This window comes from Lemur catta, chromosome 18 (genome assembly GCF_020740605.2).
Source record: "Lemur catta isolate mLemCat1 chromosome 18, mLemCat1.pri, whole genome shotgun sequence".
NCBI classification, from domain to species: Eukaryota; Metazoa; Chordata; class Mammalia; order Primates; family Lemuridae; genus Lemur; species Lemur catta.
This window is the reverse complement of record NC_059145.1, coordinates 16,949,674-16,972,177: the sequence shown is the minus strand read 5'-3', so window position 1 is coordinate 16,972,177 and position 22,504 is coordinate 16,949,674.

Genomic DNA, 22,504 nt, shown 5'->3' with positions numbered 1-22,504 from the left:
TGTTCTAAACCTCTATTCTATTCAGAATTTCAGTGGTAATCATTCTTATCATTTTAGTATATATTTTTTCCTACTATTATCTATGAATTTATGTGTGAATACATGTCCAAATTCACACACATGAATTTTATTAAAATCTTAATTTAATAACTTTTACAACCTCTTTTTCCCCTGTTAACAATGTCTTAGAATTTCACACAGATATCCAATTCATTTTGGTAAAGAAACTGCATAATATTTCATGGAATGGAAAGTACCATAATCCATTTGTTGAAAATTTATCTAATTCCACTTTTAAAAATCTATTACCAACCAAGCTTCATAGAGAAAACATGAACAGATATGTTTATTGTCATGTGTGGAAAAATAAAATCAGAATTATTACGTGAATCTAAAGAATATAATCTTTGGAAAGATTTGTGATAGATGCTGCCAAATTGCATTTAACAAATAATTTTCTCAGTGAGATTATATGAAAGCATCACAAACCATGCTTCTATAAAAATGGAAATCAAATTAGACTTGATTTTATAAGTATTCATTTGCAGGTTACATATGAATTATTGGTTGATAACAGTAACTGATTATAATTTGAGTTGTTAGAAAATTATTTCCTATATCTGAGGTGAAATCTTTCCTTAACACTGATCCACTGATCTTAGCTCTACTCTTGGGAATCGAAGAGAAAATACTTCTATTTGTTTATGTAACAATCTTGCCACATCTCTAAAAGACAACCATAATGTCTCTTTGACATGTTGCCCTCTGCAGACTAAACATTCCTAATTTCTTTAATCGTGTCTAACTAGATTAACTTGTTTATTATTTCAATGTCTCTCCTCTGTATACATTATGGATTGTTGGTATAACATGCAAAGATAATATTCAGAATTACAAACTAGTTACATGGAAAAACACTGAGGAGTTTACCAAAGCCCTGCATAAAGATGTTACTTGATCTTGTATTTTTATGCTTGTCTACCTCAAAGAAATTTGAATAAAATGGAACAATTTTTAGGGGGCGTCACATCTCTTTTTCCCAAGAACTGATCTACGTATTTGTGCACGTCGCCTTTACAGTTCAGCTCAGGAAGTTGCTACTTAGGGCTGTGTTTTATCTCTGCTACCCATCATTTCCACCAGAAACTCACTATACTATTATAATTACACACAAAGATTAAAATCACCAGATTTTATTTGCATTTCTACTTTACTTGACCTTTGGAGGTACAACTTGCCTTGTTTCCATCCATTCTCTTGCTTCTTCCTAGCTGCAGTCATTTCTCCGCCATAATTTTTTCTATTAATCACCATATTGTTCATGGTGGTTATGTTGCTATTCTGCTGTAATTAATTTACCTGAGGTCTAAAAGAGAGCAAATTTCTTTTATTTTTTTTTAATTTCAAAGCATTGTGGGGGTACAATGTTTTTGGTTACAAGGATTGCTTTTATAATGCTTGACAGGGTTACAAATGTGTCAGTCACCCAGATAGTGTTCATTGTACCCATTAGGTAGATTTTTGTCCATCCCCTATATCCCTCTCCTGCTTGATTGATTTTCATTGAGTTATACTTCCCTCTATGCACATGTGTGCACATCAGTCAATTCCAATTTAATAGTGAGTACATGTGGGGTTTGTTTATCCATTCTTTAGCTACTTCACTTAGGATAATGCTCTCCAGTTCCATTCATATTGTTGCAAAAGGCATGAAGTCATCCTTACTCATGACTGAGTAGTATTCCATGGTATACATATGTCATATTTTTTAAATCTATTCATGAATCGATGGACATATGAGTTGATTGCACATCTTGGCACTTGTGAATTGTGCTTCAATAAACATTCAAGTGCAGATGTCCTTTTGAAAAAAATGACTTCTTTTCCTTTGGGTAAATACCTAGTAGGAGGATCACTGGATTCTTTTTTTTCAGTGTATATTGTTTTCTGCTTTGTTAAAGATAAGTTGGCTGTATATGGATAGTTTTATGTCTGGGTTTTATGTTCTGTTTCATTGGCATATGTCTCTATTTTTGTGCCAATGCCATGCTGTTTTGGTTACTATAGCTTTATAATATAATTTGAAATCTGGCAATATGATGCCTTCAGATTTGATCCTTTGGGTTAAGATTGCTTTGGCTGTTCAGGTTCTTTTCCAGTTCCAAATGAAGTGTAGAATTATTATTTTTTTTGGATCTTTGAAATATGATGTTGGTATTTTGATGGAGATTGTATTGGATCTTTAAATAACTTTGGGTAGTATGGACATTTTAACAACATCGATTCTAGCTATCCATGAGCATGATATGTTTTTCCATTTGTATCATCAGTTATTTCTTTCCTCAGTGTTTCATAGTTCTCTTTGTGGAGATCTTTCAACTCCTTGTTTAAGTATATTTCTAGGTATTTCATTTTCTTTGTAGTTATTATGAATGGTATTGAGTCTTTGATTTGACTCTCAGCTTGACTGTTGTTGGTATATTGCAATGCTACTGATTTGTGCACATTGATTTTGTAAACTGAGACTTGGCTGAATTTATCTATCATTCCAGTGGTCTTTTAGTGAACTCTTTGGGGTTTTCTAGATATAAGATCATATTATCTGCAAAAAGTGATGGTTTGACCTTCTCTTTATCAATTTGGATACCTATAGTGCATTTTTCTTGCCTAATTACTCTGGCCAGGACTTCCAGCACCATGTTGAATAGAATTGGTGATAGTGGGCACACTTGTCTTGTTCTAGTTCTTAGTGGGAATGCTTTCAGCTTTTCCCCATTTAGTATGATGCTGGCTGTGGGTTTGTCATATATGGCTTTTATACTTTTGAGATATATTCCTTCTATGCCTAGTTTGTTGATGGTTTTTATCATGAAAGGGCACTGAATTTTGTTGAATGCTTTTTCTTCATCTATTGAGATGATCATATGACCTTTGTTTTGCTTTTGTTTATGTGGTGAATCACATTTATTGATTTACATATGTTGAACCATTCTTGAATTCCAGTTTTTTGATATGTTGTTGAATTCCATTTGCTGGTATTTTCTGGAGGATTTTTGCATCTATATTCATAAGAGATATTGGTCTGTAGTTTCTTTTTTTGTTGTGCCCTTTCCTGACTTTGGTATCAACGTTATACTGGCTTTGTAGAATGAGTTGGGGAGCATTTTCTCCTCAGTGTTATGCAATAATTTCTGCAGAATGGGTACCAACTCTTCTTTGTAGGTCTGGTAAGATTCAGCTGTGAATCCATCTGGTCCAGGCCTTATTTTTAATGAAAGAATTTTATTGCTGATTCAATCTTGTTGCTTGTTATTGGTTTGTTCAGGAGTTCTATTTCTTCCTATTTGAGTCTTGAGAGGTTGTTTCTTTCTAGAAAATTGTCCATTTCCTTTACATTTTCAAGTTTATGTGCATAGAGATTTTCATAGCATTCACAGATGATATTTTGTATTTCTGTGGTACCAGTTGTAATATCTTCTTTTTCATTTCTGAGTGTGCTTGTTTGGGGCCTTTCTCTTCTATTCCTGGTTAATCTATCAAGAGGTCTATCAATTTTGTTTATATTTTCAAAGAACCAACTTTTTGTTTCATTGATGTTTTGTATTTTTTTGTTTTCCATTTCATTTAGTTCTACTCTGATCGAAGCTCTTTTCTTCTGCTGCCTTTGGGGTGGGTGTGCTCTTCCTTTTCTGCTTCCTGAAGACATGTCATTGGATTGTTAATTTATGATCTTTTTGTCTTTTTGATGTAGGCACTTAAGGCTATGAATTTTCCCCTTTTCCCCTTAGGACTGCTCTCACTGAATCCCACAAATTTTGGTAGCTTTTGTCCCCTTTGTCATTCAGTTTGAGGAATTTTTTTATTTTCATCTTAATTTCCTTCTTGACCCAATAATTGTTCAGCATCAGGTTGTTAAATTTCCATGACTTTGTGTATAATTGAGTGCTCCTCTTGGCATTAATTTCTATTTTAATTCTACTGTGGTCTGAGAAGATATATGTTATGATTTCTACATTCTTAAACTTGTTGAGCCATGTTTTGTGGACTAAAATATGATCAGTCTTGGAGAATGTTCCATGATCTGATGAGAAGACTGTATTTTTGGGGTAAAATGTTTCATAACTGTTTGTTAGGCCTATTTATTCTGGAGTCCCAGTTAATTCCAGTGTTTCTTTATTTATTTTCTGATAGAATGATCCAATTCTGTCAGTGGGGTGTTGATGTCCCTGGTAATTATGATGTTGCTATTTATTTATTTGCTTAGATCTAATGGGGATTGCTTTATGCATCTGGGCCTTCATGTGTTAGGTGCATAAATATCTAGGATTGTTATGTCTTCTTGTTGAATTTCTCCCTTTAGCATTATATAATGACCATTTTTGTCTTTATTTAGTATTGTGGATGTAAAGACAATTTTATCTGATGTGAGAATGGCTACACCTGCTTTCTTGTGATTTCCATTTGAATGGAATATGTTTTTCCATCCCTTCACCTGGAGTCTGTATGAATCCTTGTGGGTTAGATGTGTTTTCTCAAGACAGCAGATAATTGGCTTGTTTTTTTTTTTTTTATCCATTCAGCCAGCCTATGTCTTTTGACTGGGGAATTCAAACCAGTCACAATCTACTGATTGATAGGTTAATATGTGGGATTCTGTTCCATTCTTCCTATTAGATAGTATCTTACCACTTAGTCATACCTCTTGTACTATTGTTTTATATCAGCTGTGAGCTTTATCGTTTTGGTGGTTTTACACTGGTAGATGACTTTTGTGCTGATCCATGCATAATGCAGATCTGAATATTTCCTGCAGGGCAGGTCTGATCTTGAGAAATACCCTCAGTGTTTGCTTGTCTGGAAAAGTTTTTATTTCTCCTTCATGTATAAAACTTAGTTTTACAGGATACAAAATTCTAGGCTGGCAGTGAAGACTGAAGATTGAGCCCCAATCCCTTCTGGCTTGTAAGGCCTCAGGTGAGAAGTCTGCAGTTAGCCTGACAGGTTTTCCTTTGTAAGTTACTTGATGTTTTCACTTCTTGGCTCTCAGTAGTTCCTCCTTTGTGTTGAATTTGGCCAGTCTGATGACTATGTGCCTTGGTGATTGCCCTTTGTGATGACTCTCCCAAGTGTTCCTTGAGTTTCTTGTACCTAGATGTCTAAATCTCTAGCAAGACCAGGGAAGTTTCCCTTAATTATTCTATCAAATAGGATTTCCAGCCCTTGCGCATTTTCTTCTTCACCCTCTATCATGCCTATGTTTCTTAAATTTGAGTGTATTCTGTGTTCATTATTTTTGATTTACTGCTTTATTTTTTTTTCTATCCTCTTTTGTTTTATTTGATATTTACCAAAGTTCATTTTTTTTTAACATTTTTTTTTTTTATTTCAGCTCATCATGGGGGTACATAAGTTTAGGTTATATACATTTTCCATGTCCCACCCATCCCCCTGAGTCAGAGTCCCAAGCGCGTCCGTTCTCATTCTCCAGACAGTGCGCCTGGCACTCATCATGTAGTCATACCTCCATCCCCTCCCCCCCCCCCACCTCCCCGGTTCTGCACCTTCAAGCATGACCATTCCCCAGAGGGTGTGCAACGCACTCGTCATGTAGGCATACACTCACCCCCTCCCCCCACCCCCCATCCCAGTCTGATATCCAATTGGTATCCTTCCCTGATGTACATTTAGGTGATGATCAGGGAAACCAGTTTTCTGGTGAGTACATGTGATGCTTGTTTTTCCATTCTTTGGATACTTCACTTAGTATAATGGGTTCCAGCTCTCTCCAGGAGAACCAAAGAGATGTCGTATCATCGTTATTTCTTATAGCTGAGTAGTACTCCATGGTATACATATACCACAGTTTACTAATCCATTCGTGGATCGATGGGCACTTGGGTTGTTTCCACATCTTTGCGATTGTAAATTGTGCTGCTATAAACATTTGGGTACAGGTGTCTTTGTTAAAGAATGACTTTTGTTCTTCTGGGTATATGCCCAATAATGGGATTGCTGGATCAAATGGTAGGTCTACTTGAATCTGTTTAAGGTATCTCCATATTGCTTTCCATAGGGGTTGCACTAGTTTGCATTCCCACCAGCAGTGTATGAGTGTTCCTGTCTCTCCGCATCCACGCCAACACGTGTTGTTTTGGGATTTTTTGATAAAGGCCATTCTCACCGGAGTTAAGTGGTATCTCATTGTCTCGATTTACTGCTTTAATTCAAAGGAGTTGTCTTCAAGTTCTGAAATTCTTTCTTCTCCCTGGTCTAGCCTAATCTTAAAACTTTTCACTGTGTTTTTTATTTCCTTAAATGAAATTTTCATTTCCAGAAGTTCTAGTTGGTTTTTTTATCTCTTTTTTAATATGTTGATCTCCTTAGTAATTTTTTTCTTCATTTCCTATATTGTTTTTCTGGTTCCTTTGAGTTGGTTTTTCATTTTCTCTTGGATTTCATGAGCTTCCTTACAATCCATATTTGTAATTCTTTATCTGTCATTTCAATACTTTCATTTTGGTTGGTATCCATTGCTACAGAGCTCGTGTTCCCTCTTGGGGGTGACCTTTAGCTGATTTTTCATACTTCTGGAGTTCTTTTGTTGATTCCTTCTCATCTGGAGCAGCTGTTGCTTCTTATTTTTGAATTTTTTTTGTTTAGATGGGGTTTTCCCCCTCCCTCATTACCCCCTCACTTGTATGGGTGTGTTTGAAGCATATGTTGGGTAAGAACCTTTGGCTTTGCTTGTGGATGCTTTGATGATGATCTAGGTTCTGGATGGATGCCTTGGTTATAGATATCCTTAGTGTGTTGATTTTCTCAGTTGCTAGTTTTTTGTAGGCTGTACCAGTGGTGAGCTGTGTGTTTGGGCAGAGTCCCTGTCTCTCGTTGATGAGAGAGGATGGAAGTCTTTGAAATCCTTTGTCTTTCCCCAGTCCTGTGGTCTTATCACTAGTGTGTATTGTATTGGCATGCCCAGTTTAATCTCTGAGACAGTAGGTGGTGTTTGTGGGTGAGAATCAACCACATTCTGTTGAGTCAATAAAAGCTTTAAAGGGTTGTGCAGATTGACCTCCCTGTCAGTAGCTGGTGCTGCAGGATGGCACAAGCTTCAGTGTTGTTTTGGGGACTTATGACCAGCTCTAGTCCCTCAGTAGAGGCACTGGAATGCCCCAGTGGTTGTGGGGTCCTGCAATTTCCAGGTTGGTCCCTATTCTCTGCCAAAGCAGAGGTGGGTGGAGTAGTGAGGCTGGGCAGGGCTGGGTTGGGTGAGCCCACCCTCAAGCTCCAGGAAAGCAGGCAATGTAGCTGTTTTTGCAGGGATTAAAGGTTCACTTCCAGCTTCTGGGAAAAGCCAGCAGGGTGAGGCTGAAGTAGCCCCACCCAGCCAGAAAGATTGCTTATGGAGACAGGGCTATCTGAGGTTCACAATCTGACTGTCATGAGCAGATTTCACTCTTCTGTCCCCTCCCTTGCTCCACAGTATTCCTCCAGCTCCTGCTCACAGGCAGGAGCTCAAACTAACTGAGTTCCCCAACAATCACGCTGCAGGCTGTGGAAATATCCTGCCCAGGATCCTGGCCTGGGCTGAGAGCATGGCCTTCCCGTGGGGGAATGGTGTTCCATGATTATGCTGTATCTGGGACTCACACTACATTCTTTTCTCAATTTTGCCCATGTGGGCTCCCTCACCTCCCCAAATTATTTCACAAATCTCCCCTCTGTGTCCCTGAGTGACATAATTGAGTCCTGGGGGTACAGGATCTGGCCTGTAGACCTGCTTCTGTGTCCCCAAAGTTTAATCGCTGACCATGCCAGGGAGAAGCATGCTGGTCCTGAGTTGATGTCCCTTCACGATGGAGTGTGCCCTGCTCTGATGTAGCCGAAGGGCATGTAGCATCAGGGAGGGCCAGTGAGCAGGGAGGTCTCAGTCCAAGCACCCCTCAGTTTGCTGCAGAACTTTAAGAAGAACAGTTTGAACCCCACTCTCTGTGGAAGCCTTAGTGTTATGGCTTAATTGTCTCTCTCAGCGGCCACAGGTGAGGGAGGCCAAGGGGAGGAAAAGAGTCTGGATAAAGGAAAGCTAGCCCTCTGGTTTTCCCTGTGCCTCTCTCCACAAGACAGTCTATCTGAAATGTCCTGGCTCTGGGGTCACCTCTTGCTGATACCTTACTCCTTCCTGTTCTGCTCTGCAACTTCTTCCTGTGGAGTCTCTTGTCCAGATTTATTTTCTGTTTCATTATGATATGCCTTTGTCCCTGAGTAACACGCTGCTTGAAAAGACAGATTTGGTTGATTTATTGTGAAAGGAGACCTATAATTCTCTGCAACAAATATGCCTGATTCTAAATTTAAAACCTCTTTTATTTTAGAAAATTTCAATTGTATCCTAAAATAGATTTAGGTTCAATGGATATTTTAGTGAGTGTCTGCTTTGGGTCAGGCACAGTGCCAGGGACTGTCACAATGCATTGTCATGTTAATAAAACGTATTAAGTATATGAGAGTGAGACTATGAAATGAAAGCTGTACTTTATATCAGAGGAGAAGAAACCACTTATATTTTAAATTTTAAACTATAAAAGAATTCCAGTATTTTACATGTGCATAATGTTTTCCAATTTCAAACTGCTTATATGCTTAGCTCAAGTAACACAAACCACAGTATGGTGGAATGCTCATAGTTCCATTTTCAAAGAGGAGAAAATTGAGTGTGTTACAAATGCTGATGTCCTTATCTCTATCCAACAGTATGAAACAATAGTACCAGGGCTAGGATTCTGGTGTTTCCTTTTACTTCTGGCTTCCAAGAGACTGACCAATCATTTCTAAGTTTTGATTGCCTTATCCCAGGAGTGTTAGTAATCAGCAGAAGCAGCAACTCTTCAATATTTATTGGTGTGCATAGGTTTGTATCAGTTTTTGTAAATGGATGTATTTTACTGGGCTTTTCCAAAATCTTTGTAGTTTTCTTCAGCATATCAGAAAAGGAAGCATGTGTGCCTTTTTGCCCAACATAGTACTGTGCTTGCGTGAAGTTGGCTTCCTTTCAATGTTGGTTTTGTTTAGCACATATTCTATAAATCTTTGTTTAATAAATAAATATAGAGCCTTTTGTTTTCAAAATAATTTTATACATAGGCCCAAGCTGACCTATGTGTATATTTTTATCACCACAACTTCTAATATTTTGATAGTATTTATTGAGTACCCATTTCCTCCATATATATTTTTATTTTAAATTTTATACATTGGGAGAAAAAATACATAGCTTTAAAAGACCAACAATTTTATTTCTTCTGATATATCTTTGTCTGTATTAACATACATACTTTTTCATTTTCTTGGTAAACTGTTTTGATTAAACGTTTTGCAATTGTTGGATTTCCTGTTTGATTTTTTAAAGTGGGGACTCTCCTAAGTTTTGTATTTCTATTACAGTTAATGATTACAATGTACTTTTGCCCTTTGTTTGCTTGTTATTCCTTATACATAAACTTGTTACTCATATAACCCCCAAAACTTGTATGTGACTAAATTATATTTACATAAATTTATACAAATGGTACTGTCATTTAAGGTTTTAGGGTAGAAGACAGTTTGTATCCTTAATACCTCTTTATTTCCTTTGTAATTAAAAGACTGCCTTCAAAAAGTAAAATCATGGTCAATAAGTCTAAAGACATTTAAAAAAATTTTGGGGCTATCACTCCTAGCGTGACCTGTGAGCAGGATCAAAGAACTGAGCTTTCTATTCAGTCAGGATATTTGTCCTCAATTGTTTTCTTAATTATAGTTCCCATATTGCTATAATTTCCTGTTTATTCTGATAAATTTTTTAAACATGAGTTGAACTGTTTTATTTTTGAAGTCTATTGTTTTCTTTTGCAGGAGTAAACTACATAGGTAAGTAAGCCCTTTTCCCAATTTGCCTTCTGAACATGCACATTGTACACATTTTGTACACCTATCTTTTTCCCCACCACATCAATTTTGTCTTTTGCAAATATCAATAATATTTTTCTTTGCAATTTCTTTGTTTACTACAGACTTTATTTATTATTATATATTATTTTAGGAATCATTGTTTTTCTTTTATTTATTTAATTGTGTTTATTTCCCATGGTTATTTAAAAAAATTATTACTCCAATGTGAATATTTTTGGCACTTTGTTGATTTTTTTCATTGTTTTTTATGTTTGTTTTATTTGGACCTAATACTGTACCTCCCCTTTACTTTGTTAATAAATTTGAAGTCTCTCACTGACACTTATTATTTACTTCTCTTCACTATGTAATTATTTTTCATATTATTTTCTTGAGTGTAGGATGCAGCAAAATGTACTCCATTTATGTGAATGCCCCATGTCTTTCAACTTTGGTAGAATTTATGCTTATTAATAGTTTTCCTTTCCTATATCACTGGCAAAGGAATAAAACCAGACATCTGTTTCTTTGTTGCTATCAGCATATTTAAAAATTGGCAGAATGGTTTGATTGAAAATTCTGTAAATATGATCACACTACTTTATGGATTCGTATCTTTTTTTAAGCAACATAAATATGGATTACATTTGCCCTTTAATCATGCATTTGTTGTTTAAGTTGATATACCAGAACATAGATGATTCTGGGGAGAATCATTTCTCAGTCTAATATAGAGGAAAGGAAGTTAAACTATTTATTGTCAGAAAAAGAAAATTGTCTTCACACCCTGTGTGATGTGCTTTGCACTTTTTTCTGGTTTCCAGGTTTTTAAATCTTTAAAATGGAGATATTACTACTTTTCCCACCAAGCTACAAGAGAGCATGGTTGGAAGGATCAGATAAAATATGTTAAACATTTTACTTTCTAGCTTATGCACTATTAGTATTATGTTTATTTGATATATAGTCATTATTTTATAATGGAAAGACAAAAATGAAGTAGGGGCTATAGTTTGAGATATGATTTGCTAATTGTGTTGTCCTGAATGATTTCTCCAGTCATGAAAATGTACACAGTGAGTGGAATTGCAAATGGCTTCTATTCTTTTGGTAGAGTGCCCAGGCTTCTGTAAATTGTTCTGTAAATTGTAGTTATTGGCCTACTAATTCTCCTTCAAGATAGCTATACAATAAGCTATTGCCATATTTCAGTTTTCTCCCCAAGAATTGTTCACATTAGTTCCTCTACTTAAAATGGCCTTTGGCTTGATCTTATTTTTAATGTGAACTGGTATAGAGGTCAGAGATTAATTGCCAGCAATGTTCCTAAAAATTCTAAGAAAATAATTTTAAGCAAAATATTCCACTTAATTCAATAGGTCTTTGTTCTTTGTGATACCAAATGCCTATTTTGAATAGTTTACCAGCTCAATTAGATGCTTTGATATACTTTATAGATAACTCAATTTTAATATGGCCAAAAAATATCTCTAGTCTCTCCTCCTGAAATTGTTTTCCCTCCATTATGCTTAATTTTGGTTACTATAACCGTATCTATGTACATTTTGGAGTTTAAAACCTCAGAATTATCATTGACCATCTCCTTTTTCATTCCCACAATTAACTGATCATCAAACCCTTTTCTCTCTACTTTCAAATGCTTCTCAAATCTGAACTCTCCTCTCCTTGCACTTTGTCAATGCTTTATTTCAGGTAACCTTTACCTATTACCTGGAGTATAACTGAACATGCTGACTTGTCTCCCAGTCTTGGCTTTTCCTTAGACTTCTATCTCTGGACATCACAATTGATCCTTTTCATAATTCCCAGGGTTACCTTCCCATTACATCATCACATCATATTTATAGTTTAATAAGTTTCCAGTGCAAGATCAGTAGGCATTAAGAAATACAAATGCACAGTAACATGTCATCACACACTTATTAGAATAGGAAAAATAAAAGCACACTGACAACACCAAGTGCCGATAAGGATATGGAACAGATGGATCTGTCCTACATTCGTGGTGGGGATGTGAATTGATACATTCACTCCGAAAAACAGTTTGGCAGTCTTTTCTAAAACTGACCACACCCTTATATCATACAGCAATCACCTTTCTGGGCATTTATCTCAGACAAATGAAAACTTACGTTCACACAAAAACCAGAATACAAAATTTCTTAGCAACTTTATTTGTAATAGCTCTAAATTGAAACAACACAATTGTCCTTCAATGAGTGAATGAATAAACAAACTGTGTTACATCATTACAACTGAACACTAAATAAAAAGGAATTAGAACTATTGATAGACACAACTTGGATATATCTCAAGGTATCATGCTAAGTGGGAAAAAAGAAAAACGATTTCAAAAGGTTACTTACTGCTGTGGTCCCCAACACCGAGTGGCAGAGGCAGACCAGTACCAGTCCCCTGTCCGTGGCCTGCTAGGAAGCCGGCCACCCAGCAGGAGGTGAGCCTCGGGCCAGGGACTGAAGGAAGTTACATCTGTATTTATAGCCGATCCCCATTCCTCGCCATTTCCCCACCCCTCTCCCCCCGACTGTGTGGAAAAAATGTCTTCCATGAAACCAGTCCCTGGTGCCAAAAAAGTTGGGGACCCCTGACTTACTGTATGATTCCATTTATAGAAAAATCTCAATGTGACAAAATTGTGGTGATGGAGAACAGACCAGTGGTTATTAGAAATGATGGGATGGGGAAGTGGAAAGTTGTGACTATTAATGGGCAGCATAAAGGAATTTCTTTATGGTGATGGAACAGTTCTGTATCCTGATTGTGGTAATAGGTTTGATGACCAATTAATTGTGGGAATGAAAAAGGAGGTAGTCAGTGATAATTCTGAGGTTTTAAGCTCCAAAATGTAAGTAGATACAGTTATAATAACCAAAATAGGTAATATGTGATAGACTTTCATAGAACTGTGTACTAAGGAAAGAAAAGGTGACTACAAAAATCTAATGAAATCAGAAAGAGATTTATAGTCTACCTAATAGTAACACCAATGTCAATTTTTTGGTTTTGACAATGTTCTTGGGTTACAGAGGTATTAATACTTGCGAATACCTGCACTACTTAAAAACTTGTTTGTCTCAAATTATTTCAAAATAAAATCTTGTTCAAAAGAAAAAAATAAAGCATTCTACTGATTCCTTAAGGCCAAGAGAGATAAAATCCAAATTTTTACCAAGGCATACAATGTAAATCCAAATTGTTTTAAACTCCCTAATCATTATTCCTCTTCATTTTTGCAAGTAGATCATATATTAGCCATTCAGAAATCTTCACAGTTATGCATAGATTGCCTTCTTCTACCTCTTAGTGACAAATTCCTATTTATCTTCAATACATAGACCTAACTACTCTTCCTTGCAGTCTTTCTCAAATCCCAAGTGCTGCTCCTACTCCTTCCTCCCATGGCATTCTGTCATACCTCTACTTGAGAGCTAACCACAATCCATTGCACTTTTCTTCTGTTTATCCATCAATTTCCTCCTTTAGACCATGAATTTGAGAGATGCTACATCACCTCATATTGCAGATTTAGCCCAGTGGAGACAATATTGATCTCATAAATTTATAAACTCAATCTATAACAGATTTTCCAATGTAGCCCCACATAAATTAATGTTTTCTATTAATCAAGCTATTCCACTTAGACTTTATTAATAGACATATTTTTATTTTCTTCCATCCACAAGGAATGTCTACTTTGCATTGTTGTTTCTGACCTCTATATTCTGGCCACATTAACAGAACTTCAGTGTTTTTCAGATATGTTTTTAAAAGCAAACTTTATGGATCTAATAAACACTAATACCATCTGTGCTTTTCTATAGCCCAGGGAAATTCTATCTAGAGTTGCAGGACATTTTTGAATAGAGTTAGAAGTATATACAGTTCCCTTGGAGTCCATAACATTTTATTTGCCAGATATTATGTCTGTGGTATCTAATACTTGCTGTTATGTGCTATTATAGCCACAATTTTAAAAACATTTATTTTATATATTAGCTCTTAGGTCAAAATATCAGGAAGTCGTTTTAGATTATGTTGTTTTTATATGACAGACTCACTTTCTAAAAATGAAAATAGTGATAATGTGACAGGCAGTGGTAACTGGCTATAGAAAATAAAAGCAGAAAAAGTAAATTTTGTACAAAGCAAATTATGTATTAAGTTGGATGCCACAATTAGCAATGATATGTTCACATGCTTTCTAATTCTATACTTTTATTCAACCTAATTCCGAAGCATTTTCTTGTATTCTTCTTATCATCAGTAAGCCAAGGTCTGTCCTGCCTCTGTAATAACTTTTTACTTTACTACAGACAGCTCAGAGTAAATGCCATGAGTTTTAACCAAGACAATTAACCTGACTCATAAACCTTCCAATGACATCTCTGCCAATTTCTATACCCCCTATTACAAAGTTCTGCATGAAAGACTTTGGCTGCTTTTCTAACTCTACTTTAAATCCTAGCTTTGCTTGTTATATTCCAAGCTCACAGGCCTTATTTTTGTTCCTTGAACAATTCAGGCTTGTACTGGCTTAGGGATTTTGCACTAGCTGTTTTCCCTGCTCATAATATAGTGCCTCTAGCTGCACACATGACTTTTTCTAGTTATTCAGATCCTAGTTTAAGTGTCATTTCCTAAAGATGTCTTTCCTGACTCTTCAACTTAAAGCAGCCCTATCATAGTGTGTGATAAAATCATCTTAGAACAGCTCAGTAGAGTTAGTGGTATATCTCTGCAGCTATGTATTCAGTGATGTCATATAGGTAGATTGAAAGCTGTCATGTCGGGAATATTTACACCACAGAAAACGGCAAGCACTGCAACCCAGGATTTGCTTGCTTTGTTTGTTTTCGAGAGCTGGTTATTAAACATTTACCTGTATACCATTGCCTATGTTGCCTATTAGTACGTAACTCTTTTTATTTATTTATTTTTCCCTTTCAAAATAATCTGTATTTGTGTACATCTCTTTCTGGTAGCATACAAATGATATGAGAAACTATTCACAGCTCTCTTCTCAGTGCCTAGAATACTGCTTTCTACATCACAGACACACAGTAAATATTTTTTGAATGAACGAATCACTTAGGCTGACCTATATTTATTGTTTAGTAATGATGATTTTACTCGTATTTAACACCTAATCACCTATTCTCCCCTAAATGAGAGTAATGTTTGATGTATATGTATGCTATGTTATTAGTTTCTTTCAGTTAAAGTCAAATGCCCATTTCAAGATAGCTAGTTAGATCTACTTTATCCCAGCTTATGAACTTCACTCATAAGAGAGAACTTTTAAATCCTTAAATCATCTAAGAAATCTCTCCAATTCTTTCATGTCAAGGTTAACAATTAAATGTTTAAGACCTCTTTAAGCTATTAAGCTAGCAATAAAAGTGCAATATTTTAACCCAATTTACTCGATTAAGGAACAATCCCAGATGTTATTTAACATGAAGAATTGCAGTGATCTGCATTTCATTAAAATTTGAGTACCAGGAAGAGAATTTTAAACTTATTAGTATTATGTAAAGAAGTTCATTTAGCTCTTTTCAATAAAGGAATATTATCTTCGTTTTCCTTAAAGTGTGTTGATTATCATTAGGTGCTGAATATACCTAACATGAATTATTGCCTTTCTTCCGGCAGAGCTGTGTACCAATAGTTAGATAGTCCATGATCAACCGAAATTCAGGGGCATGTTTTATTCTCCTTTTTCCGATTGTATTTTCTACTAGTGTTTATTTATTTATTGTTTTCATCAAAATGACCATTACCTGGGTGTTCAAATCAATAATATATACAGAAAATTCATTTGGAATGCAATCGTTATAATTCAGTTCTGAGAATTTATGTTTAAACTAATAAGTATAAAATATTATTCTTTGTTATAACTCTTCTAAATTTCCCTAAAGAGTTGTGTGACCATGGTAAATAATGTAGCAAAGGCCACAATTTCTTTTATGAATATAGGCAATTTGAAAAATACAGTCATTTGACGATTTTAGGATTTAAAGAGAAACAAATATTGAAAATCAGATGTCCCAGATCAGGGGTGAGAAACCTGTGGCCTTAAGGGCACATGTGGCCTTTTGACTGAATCCAAATTTTACAGAAAAAATCCTTTTATTTTTATTAATACATTTTTGTTTCTTTTACATTTTCATTTTATTTTTGAAATGAACATATTTAAAATACCAAAGAATAAAGTAAATTTCAATGAAATAATCCTCCTAGATTGACTGATACAATTAGGACATTAGTAAGCCGTAAGGGCAAAACTGACGGCTGCTACTCTCATGATTTAGTTCTAACTCCCACCCCACCCCCACCTGACTGGCGCCACTACCATACAAACCTGGTTGAAGAGAGTTTATGGGGGTCTATGGGAGTCGAGTACGACAGTGTTTCTGTCTGAAGTGGAATTTGTGAATAGTTGCACAGCTCAACAGTATTTTTTAACTCTGTCTCCTTAACAGCCCTTCATGTCAAAGAAGACCAAGAGAATGCTGAAGGAAGAAAACAGATTTTTTAACGAAGATTGGGAATTGCAACATTATCTTGTTTCTGCTAAAGATAAGATGATCTGCTTGCTTTGTGATACTGCAATATCAACATAAAAGAAATTCAATGCTCATCAGCATTATAACAGTCATAAGGACCAAAATATGTTAAAATAGTGGGAGAGGCATGAAAGGTTGTATTGCAGAAATTAAAAGATGAAAAGCGAAAAGCAAAGACAATTCTTTCAAACAGCAATAAGACCTAGAAACAATGCCACTGAAACAACTTTTAAAGTAGCTTATCTACTCTGGGGAGAAAAAAGGGAAGTCATTCAGGAAGGTAGAAATTGTGAAAGAACGCACTGTTGAAGTTGTAGGATACTTAGACACTGATAATGTTTCAAAGTACAAACAATTGCTTCTTTCAAGGAGAACCATAACTGATATGACAGCATGAATTAGCCTTCAACTTGATGCAATACTTCAAAAGGGAAGTATGTATTATTCAATCACTTTGGGTGAATCAACTGATACTAACCACTGACTTGGTGCAGGTTTTATACTTCATTTGGGTCATAAAAGATTTTTTTTTTGCTAGAAAAAGTTACTCGCTTTGGGCACTCTTGTGAACAGAACATGGGCAATAGATATCTTCAACAACTTTCAAGATAAATGTCATGAAGTTGAACTGAATTTGGTGAATTTAGTGAGTGTATGTACAAGAGAGTGTACCTTCTGTGAAGTAAAACATGAGGAGTTTATTGCACAGATAAAGTCTTAACAGATCTGGATGTTCTCATTTATTTTCATTCTACCTTGCATCAGCAAAATCTGTGTGCTAAGGCTACTGTTTTAAGTAACACGTTGCAACAAGTTAAAAGTATTGTTAATTATATTCCTGCAAATGCAACAGGCACAGTGAGTTTTGTAAGGTGCTAAAGTTGAAACATGAAGTATTCCGTGTGGATTTGCCATGTCATTCTAAAGTGCGTTGGCTATCACAGGGACAGGTGTTAGCCAAAATTTTTTTTTTTTTTTTTTGAGACAGAGTCTCACTTTGTTGCCCGGGCTAGAGTGAGTGCCATGGTGTCAGCCTAGCTCACAGCAACCTCAGACTCCTGGGCTTAAGCGATCCTACTGCCTCAGCCTCCCGAGTAGCTGGGACCACAGGCATGCGCCACCATGCCCGGCTAATTTTTTCTATATATATTTTTAGTTGTCCAGATAATTTTTATTTCTATTTTTAGTAGAGACGGGGTCTCACTCAGGCTGGTCTCGAACTCCTGACCTCCAGCGATCCACCCGCCTCGGCCTCACAGAGGGCTAGGATTACAAGCGTGAGCCACCGCGCCAGGTCGCCAAAATTTTATCTCTACAAGAACAGATAGTTAAATTTTATGAAGAATGGAATCAGCAATGTGCATTATTCAAATAATATTTGTTTAGGAATGCAGCATTTCTGTGTGATATCATGTCAAATCAAACAACCTGAATATTTTTTGCAAGGTAAAACTTAGGCTATATAGGATATGTGGTAAAAAAAAAAAAAAAAAAAAATCCAAGCATTTTGCAAAAAGCTATCTTTTTTTGAAACAGTTCTTCAAAAGGAAATTTCATGTGAACATATTCCCCAGTTAGCAAAGGTCATTGATGAGCAGGATGATATATGCAAATCATTTGAAGAATATAAAGCTGTTAAAGGCCTATTAATTGGAGAATACAATGAAAGGCTCATTGACTTTGAGAATCATGACATCACACTCAGCATTTCAGCCTCACCTAGTTGATATCACAAAGGCATCTAAAGAGCTACAGATGGAATTGATTGAGCTCTCAGTAGATGACATTTTAAAATCATTGATGCTAAGAAAGAGCTGACTGAAATATGGAAAAATGCTGTAGAATACCCACACCTTCAGCAACATGCCCCCCAAATGCTTTCCTGCTTTTCAACCACTGTTGCTACGAATCTACATTGTCCTACCTAACCCAAATCAAGATGCCCTTAAAGTCACAAATGACTGATACCCATCTAAATGATCGACTGAAACTGTGGACCTCCATGCTGACACCAGATACTCAGATGCTTTGCAACAAAAAGCAGATACAACAACATCATTAAAAGTTTGGCTAACTTTAAAATTAACAAATAGTTTTCATTTTTTGAAATTATTACATAGTATTAAGTTAGATTTTTACAAAATGATGTACATTTTTAAATATATCTAATGGAAGTTTCTTGACAGCGGCCTTATTTCATTATAGCTAAATTAATGCTGTCTTCCAACGTGAAAAGGTTCCCCACCCCTGTCCTAGACTGGGATTCTCATCTCTAAAGAGCTATTTCCCCTTTTATAGTAACTATCTCCAAAGTATGATGTTGTTAAAGTGAACATATATATAGCAGTGTTTTCTGATATTTACTGTGCACAGGAACAGTTGCAATATCGCACTGAAACTGCATTTGGATCTGAGACCAACTTTAGCTGAAAAACAAAGACCGTGACCGAATGCCATTCACTTTTATTGTTAAGCCTCTGATGAAGTTGTTCACCTTTTGTTTTTAGGTCTACAATTGCTAAAAGGTAGCTCTTACCTCATGCCCTGGGAGCAATGAATTTCACTAGGAAATTGTTCTCTATGGCAAGCCAACCACAGCACAAAACTGCAATTATTATTTAGTACTATAGTCTGATAGATGCTGTGGAGAATTCAAATAGAAGTGGAAGGTACTTTACCACAGGAAAAATGGCAGAAGCATTTGTTGATTTGAGAATGTGATTTTTTTTTTTTTTGAGAAGAGCTAATTCTGGATTCCAACATGTATAAAATTAAGAGCAAAGGTATGATTAACATATTCATGGACTGTATCCCTCAGTAGACCACAGATATCTGTGTAGGGAGGATACGGAAAGGAGAGAACCTGCTAACAGGAATGCCATTAAAAGAGCTGCAGCTCGTGAAGATCAGCAAAGGGAGGGAAAAGGTGGGAATGAGAGGCTTTACAAAGGAATGAAGGAAGAATCATCACATCTGGTGACTAAGATGATGGGGTAGTCAAGGCAGAACAAGTGGTCAACACGGTTTTGAGGATTCACTACTGGATTGGGGTTGTTACTCAAATACTAAATAAGCCAAAATGAAAAACTGGGCTTTATGTGGAAATTTGAGAAGTTTTTCTTCAGACACATTGAATTTAAGTTGGTGAAGGGACACGTTGCTGTATTTTTTCCCCCATGTCATTGACTTTCAGATATATTTATTTGTATTGGAGCACAACAATACTTACTGTATTTGAACATAACTGAATTATCTAGCAAAATTGTTTAACAGGATTGTGTTACAGTCCTATTTAGTAATACAATATTACAGATTATTGGAACTCTTAGATGATTCACTTGTAAGGGATAAGTTGTCAGTGATTTCTAAAATGTTTTTGATTGCACATCCCTATTAATAACAAAATGTGAGCAAGTAAACTTTAATACTATATTTAATACTATATTTATTTATATATGTATACTAAGTTTCCAACATAATAGACAATTAAAAATACCTAGTAAATTTGATGAGATAAAATAGGTATAAATAGAATTTTTAAGAAGTGATTTCTACCACAATGGATCATTTTTGTATGCATCCCAAATTAGAGACCACAGAATTTGATCTGGCATTATGTAAATAAAGTTCCATTGATTCATTTCATTGCTACAAAACCTAGGGAATATAACACAGAGGTTTCCCTCCTTCTAAAATCATAACTAACTTTAGAATATCATCAAACAAATGTTTACCTCTGGAACAAAACTAATCATTTTTTGCATTAATGAGATATTATCCAATTCCATTTCATATATTGAATGAGGTTAGGTATTCATTAGAACAAGTCATGGCAGGCTAACATTTTTGTTTATTAATAGTAGAGTGGATATTTACCATTTATTTTCTTTTGAACAACCAGAATTTTATCCTCTAATTATTCCTTTCCCATTCCATGTGACTCAAGGCTGTAAATCACAAGGCCCTGCCCTTCCAGCTTAGTGTAATTTTGGGTACAAAGTATGCACTTAATAATTGATAACAATTATTACTATTCTTGTATTTATGGTCATTAAGCAACATGTGACTACATACCTGAAACTATAAGTAACTTTCAAGTATAAATAGACTGTTTGCTTTCTAGTATTAACAGTCAGTTCCACCCTCACAGGCTAAGGGATAGAAAATTGTTGATTCTGTTCAATGTTTCTTCTGCTTTTGTGGTGGACTGAATGTTTGTGTCCCCTCAAAATTCATATGTTGAAGCCTAATCTCCAATGTGGTGGTATTTGGAGGTAGGGGTCTTAGGGAGGTATTATAATTTTGTCTTGAGGGTAGAACCCTCATGTATGGGATTAGCGTCCCTTATAAGAAATGATAGGAGAGAGCTCACTTCCTCTTTCTCTCTCTCCCCCATGTGAGGGAACAGGAAGAGGGTCCTCATCACAGGACCCAGCTACGCTGGCACCTTGGTCTCAGACTTCTGGCCCTCAGAACTATGAGAAATAAATTTGTGTTGTTAAGCCATCCAGTCTATGGTAATTTGTTATAGCAGCTCAAACTGACTAAGTCAGCCTTCATTGCTCACTTCTGTATCATTCAGGGATCCTGTTATGGGGTTCACGAAGGCCCACATAAATCTTTGATCACCAGCAGTTCAGGTCCAGCTGGTCAATTTCTTGCAGCATTGCTGATGGACTCATTCAGACTCTCCTTGCCTTCCCTTTCTAGTTGATCTGAGTTTGATCTCTGCAAAGCATAGTTTCTATATCAACTATAATTTTGCCATGCACTGTTTTCATGTCTTTGACACTACATAAACATGTAATATTCAAACACTGGTAGTGTATTTTAATCTATGACAAACCTGTTATTCCAATGTGTTTTTCAAAATACTTTTTTTTAACTACATTGGTGCCATAAGTCCCTTTTTCTTAGGAAACAAAAACCCCTCTCTTCTAGGGAGAGGGTCTCCAGATTAACTTACCTATTACTAATAAGCATTTTCCTATAGTTCTATTAAAGGCACACATTGCTTTTTCCTTTCCTGCTTCTCAACTTTGACCCTCAAAGAACTTGGATTTTCTTGTGGTCTTATGGTGTTTCTTCTAAATGATTTTTCCATCATTACTTTTGACTTATAATTTCTATTTTAATAAAATGTTAAAAAATATTGGAATTTTTTTACTGTAAAATATATTCATTCTCTATATGCTTTTCTCTATTTATCAAAGCATTTATTCCCTTATGCATACAGATCTATGTTATAACACCATTTTTTCCCAATCTTGAAATAAATGCTTAGCAAGCTAACTTTTCAGTTGCACTAGGAGGAGAAGCTATCTGCTTTCTGTCATCATAGACCAATCACAGGTCCTATTCCAACTTCACTTGTTAATATTGAGTCATGGATGCTGCTCAGATGCCTTTGTATGCAAATCTGTCTCCACAAATTGGTGTTTAATTGTCTACAAGAAAAAAAGGTGGATGTATTTTGTAGCTAAAGGTAAACTCATTGATTTTCATGTCAGAAAATAATTACAGGAATGATTTATTTCCTTGAGAGATTGTTTTCTTACATGTATAGTAATCAAGGATAGGGACACAAATGAAAATGTAATTATGACTACTGAGCACTGTATTTTTTTTCTTCTTTTTCTCTGGTTTATATTAATTGTCAAATCAAACAGTATATCAAAGTGAGAAAAATTTTTAATGCAGATACAGATTAATTTGCCTTTGGGAAATTATTAACAGCAGCAACTTCTTTCTCAGTTTCCGTATAGAAAGATGGAGTCTATTTCTTCTTTCTTTGAACCTGGGTTAGTCCTGTAACTGCTTATCCAGTAAAATGTGGTAGAAATGACCTTCTGCCACTTGAAGGTCTAAACAAGCCCTTTCAAGAGGACTGCCCCGTTTCCTATTGTTTGGAATGCTTGCTCTGGGGAAAACCAGCTGCCACGTGAGACACATAACCTGAAGTCAGCATG